The sequence below is a fragment of the Pygoscelis adeliae genome, unplaced genomic scaffold (genome assembly GCF_000699105.1).
Source record: "Pygoscelis adeliae isolate BGI_AS28 unplaced genomic scaffold, ASM69910v1 Scaffold174, whole genome shotgun sequence".
NCBI classification, from domain to species: Eukaryota; Metazoa; Chordata; class Aves; order Sphenisciformes; family Spheniscidae; genus Pygoscelis; species Pygoscelis adeliae.
In genome coordinates, this window is record NW_008824676.1 from 363046 (window position 1) to 368188 (window position 5143).

Below are 5143 nucleotides of genomic sequence, written 5' to 3' on the forward strand. Positions count from 1 at the left end.
ATCAGGAATGAGAGAAGCAGGAAGGTTTAAGAGGAGACCAGGTGCTGCGAGAGACACCTTCTGTCACAAGTACGGAGAGGATGTTCAGGAGTGAAAGTGCAGAATTCAGCTCTTCCTCCTTCTCCCAGCCACACTACTGATCCCCAAGGGGTGTTCTGCACCTACCGGGAGGATCCTCAGCACAGCCCACTTGGTTATTTTATCCTTTGCTGCGTCTGCTGACAATGGTCTCAGTTACCGTGCACCGCCTAGCAGCCAGCACCCACCGCATGTACAGATCCATATTATTTACTTTGACATCAGGTATTAGCCTGCGGCTGTGTGCTGAAAGTTACGCCATAACAAAAGTCAGCCTGAAAGAGACTGGTGATCTCATGGAAATTATTTCTGGGAGAGGGAAACAACGGAGCATCAAGGTCTACATCTACACCAAGAGAAGAAAATACACATAGACAGGATTAGTTATTGCTATTTTTTTAGGGGTCCTGAACACACAGTAAAAAACTATGTGCACAGTACTAACACCTGTAAATTTTCCTTATCCTCTTGCTTAGGTCAAACATTACACGTTTCTCCTCCATTGCCCCAAATGAGAATTTAATCACCTACTCCATACTGATCCTCAACAGAGCTGTTAATGGGATCATTATTACACAATGCACTCTCAACAAGCTGTGTTAGAATGATACTATCTGTAGCAACTTAAATCATACTTAAGATTCAAGCAGCATGAAATGTTATTATCTCAGCAGGGTATGCAAGGCCCCTAAAACAAACAGAAAAATTAAATTGGAACTTTAGCCAAAAAAGAAAACTTTCTGAAAGCTTGCCAACTCAGCAGTACAAGCATTTCACTAAGTTTATAATATATGATGCTGTCAGTCTCAACTTTTACTAAAGAACTGTTTAAAACAAAGTTAAAAACATAAGTTGGGAATATGTTTTTAACTATCTGGTTTTATGGAAATCCTACTGACTTGAGACCGATTTACTTAATATTTAAGGGCCACATCAATAGAACTCAGTTCAAATTTTACTTAGTTTTAACTTTATGCATTTTGAAAGGTAAAAGGTATTTTTACAGTTTATCAATTCATAAGCAAATTTTAGGAGTTCTTTTGAACACGACATCTTAAATATTTACAAAAGTTCTATGAGAAGTATGGCTGAAGGAGATACTACAATGCCAGGGATTCAGCTGTAAAGTTTCCAATGTATCCTTTAACAAATCAAATGAACACTAAAAAGATTCCCGCTTCTCTCAGATTACTTCTGTGAATTTGCCACAGCACTTCAATATAAAGTTCCTCTTAATGAGCAGATTCAATATTCCAACCACTAGCTTTGCGTTTTTCAAAAGAAGTGGTAAAATTTAAAGCTCTGGAAATAATGCAGAAACAAGATCCAGCCAATTAAATGTATCAAGTAAACCAAAAATCTGTGGCCATATGAAAAGGCCAAATTAAACAAGATCTAGAAAAAGCAAAGTTAGCATATAAATATGGCAATTCTAGGGTTGGTATTTGCAATAGAAATCTTGTTTTCTCTGTACCTTAGTCCCATCTCTTCTCTAGAATTTGCTCCTCCTCTCTTTTTTTGGTACTGCAGCATCTCGATGCCAACTGCAGGAGTCTATGAGGTAGATGCTAATGTTGAGAGCAAGCAGTAGTACTCCTATAGTGCGACCCAGCGACACTATTACCAGTACTACCTTGGATCTCCTCAGCAAGCACTATGTGTCCGACTACATCTACACATGAGCTGCTTCTTTTGCTGCTTATGGTCAGCATCAAAAGCTGTTCCTCAAAATAGCAAATTTGGGGAAAGAAAATAAAAAAGTTTTGTCTTACCATATTCTGCACACAGCTACCAAAGGAACGTTTGTTGCAAATTTCACAAAAAAAATTAAAGTTGATTAAACTTTTAATTGCTGCTTTCATGTAGTTTCAAACTAGATATGCAAGCTAATGAACAATTTGTAAGCATGATTAAAGAAATACAGGAAAATCCACAGGGAGGCTCATTTATACATTAAGAAATTAGTCATTTCAGTAACAGCTAAATTGGATACCACTAATTTCAAACTGATAAAAAACTTCTAAGTGGATTGGAGCATTTGCAGTAAAGAATTTCCTCACACTTAGGGCTGAGATAGCAAGAACGTCAAACCCAAGTTAACCTTTAGGAAAAAAAATTGTTTTCCATTCATTTTGGCTTCAGAAACAGCTTCTCCACCAATTACTACCTGATTTGATTCTTTAAGTCATTGCATAGCAAGCCTAGACTTGGAGAAAAGCTAATCCTACACATGTGACTAATTCTTTCAAAACAAAAGACTTGAGAACATACAAAGTGACTGTATCTGTATCTTTCCATTAGACCGTTTAAAACCAGTTTTCTTGTTTAACAATGGTTATTTTGGCCAAAGACCAGTGCAAACTATGGTCTATTCGCCCCATCTTTTGATACACAGATGAACAGGGAAGCAATCATATGAAGACTGCCTTAGGCACGCCAAAAACTTCTCTTTTCCCTATCAAGTTGCCAGTTTAAAACTCAAGGTGGTTCAAGGCTCAACTGGAATTAAAACCCGGACTTGCCATAGCCTATCAGAAAACCGCTAAGTCAGCACAGTTCACTGAACTCTTTTCTACATTAGTGCTTACTGCTAGCCTTCTTGTGGCATAGGCTGAACAGGAGAAAATGCTTTTATTGCCTTTCTCTCTTAGAAGGTGCACTCAGTGACCCTTATGGGTCCCTTCCAACTTGAGATATTCTATGATTCTAAGGTACCATCCTTAGGAACTGCAACAGTGGCATCTGGATACGTCCGAGACTGACAAAATTCACAGTCTGGCTACTGAGTCAGACTTCGATGCCTGGCACCTGAGAGACTGGTACTGAAAACCAGCAGGGAAAGTAGAGCTTCCTCAAAATAAGACAGAGTACTGCTGGCTTTTGGTCTTTCGTGCATTATGTGGGGCATATGGGGAGATAGCTGGGAGTCATTTTAAGTATTGCCAGATACTGCCAAATTTTGAGCTGCTCCTCACACGCTCGCAGAGCTAAGGCAGACAGTGAACTTGGGAACAGCTTCCCGTGGTGGGAGAGGGCATGAACAGCCACTGCTGTGATTAATGACTTTCCTGCCAACACACAGTCCATAATTTGCATTGGCTGTAATCAAGTAATAGGATCTCTCATCATGTTTATGAGCAATCAATTATAAAACGCCCTTGCTCTGCTAAGTTTATTCTGTTTAAACACATAAAACAGTCAATGCAGAACACCTACCTGGCTCCAAAGATGTCTTTTTTTGCTAGATCAATGCCAGAAACCACCTTTACCCTGAGGATACGAGACTCCTCCTGTTAATAAAAAAGAAAACGGGTTTAATGTTTATTCTGTAATTCATTTTGAAGATCAACAGTTTGCAAGAGGTTAAGCTGTGAATGAACTCTCAGCCTTTAGATCGCAGGAGTCTTTCCTAGGTACGATTTTGAAAAGAAAATCCTCTTGGAAGGAGGTATACACTTTATCTGCTAAAGAACAGCCCAAATCCAAACATGAAGAGCATCCACCTCCAGTGAGAGCTGTTTAGAGTTAAATAAAAGCAGAATAAGAGTAGATAACAGTAATAACGCCATAGTAATAATAATGTAACAATAATAGTAATAAAAGTAGAAGACAATTTGCTGAGCAGGGCCATTTCAAATCCTAAATGATCCATACTCCACAGAAATTCACTCTGCTTAGACTCTAAAGCTGTCTCTTCAAACACAAGGGAAAATATTCATAACATTTTCATCCAATAATGCTAATACCTCTTGGTCAGAGAGATGTCTACGGTTTAAAAAAAAAGGGTGCAAGATTAAAAATAAATCCTTAAAATTACACTGTTTAAACCTGTCTCACCACCTTGGTATATACAGAGCTCAAAAACAACTTTCAACGACACATGGCAATTTCTGAAGATGCATATTACTAGGACATCAACCTGATGCTCAGTTTATCACTTCATTAAGCTCCTGAGCAACATTAGTACAACGGTATTTTTTACTTTTTGGTTTTGTTTTTTTGGTTGTGGGGTTGTTTTTTTTTTTTTACCCTGTTTGACCAGTTTATTTTTGCTACACAAAGAGGCCACCAAAACTAAACCTGGGAAGGGTCCTACAGAAACAGGTTCTGCAGTCAACCGTACTAGTTATACCTTTTTCTCCTCTGATAAGCCTTCCAGAACTGCAAGATACAAGATTCAATTACGGTAATTTGAGACTCCATTCCTTGAAGCTTGTTCAGAAAACAATAACATTTTCCCACAGGTTTACCCTGGTATGACCATACTACACCTACTCTATTTGTTTTAGATAGCTAAAAGCGAGAGACAGATTTGTTAGCTGTAGCTGAGATTTTTGAGATTATTAGGAAGGTCAGAAATACCCCAGAAACAAACCCGTACCTGTCCAGTCCAATACCATTCCTCTAGAAGGAGTCAGAAACAGATTACTTCAGAGAAAGAAAAACAAAAGTCTCATTGAACCTGTCTGCAGGGAGAGTTTCATCCTGACACACATCCTGCTGCAGTAATTGTGCTCCACTAAAACAACAGCTTGAGGATTTAAATCCTTTCTGAAAATTTGTTTGTTGGTATTCTTTCCAGCAGCACTTAACACTGTAGTTTCTAATTCAGAAAACAGGATTCCTTCCCAAAAGAGCCTAAAGCTTACCAGAGAGGTGAACAAAACAGTATGTGAAAAAGAACAATTCGATGGTGGTGTTAGTGAATATTGCAATGTTTTTTTAATATGTTAAATTTTTTTCAGTCTGTTAATGTCAATACAACATGCCTGGTCTTCTAGAGTGGTTTTAATAGACAAAAGGCAATGAACTTGCAAATTGTGATCAAGAAAATTCCTTCATTAAGAGAAGGCAGCATAGGAAAAAAAAAAAAAAAGTCAGAAATGCAGACTATTCTGACCTTACCGAAGGAGAACTGGAGGATAAGAAGTTGTAATACTAAGTAGAGAGGTACAGAAAGAGGGATTTTGGACAGTTACTATATTATTAATGCTACACAAAGTCCAACATCAACTTTGCTAGAGTGGCATCTTCTTTCTGCACTAAAATCATCTCTGCATATTAA

At 38.1% G+C, this 5143-nt stretch overlaps 1 protein-coding gene across 2 annotated transcripts in view; it reads right to left on the reverse strand.

The window, feature by feature from the left end:
* The window catches only part of NEDD4L (neural precursor cell expressed, developmentally down-regulated 4-like, E3 ubiquitin protein ligase), a 151199-nt gene extending 147835 nt beyond the window's left edge, over window positions 1-3364 (reverse strand). For both annotated transcript variants that reach the window (XM_009323056.1, XM_009323057.1), the window contains exon 1: window positions 3295-3364. The gene's annotated coding sequence lies outside the window, so the exon portion shown is untranslated. The remainder of the gene's footprint in view (window positions 1-3294) is intronic.
* Between the last annotated feature and the right edge of the window lie 1779 nt (window positions 3365-5143).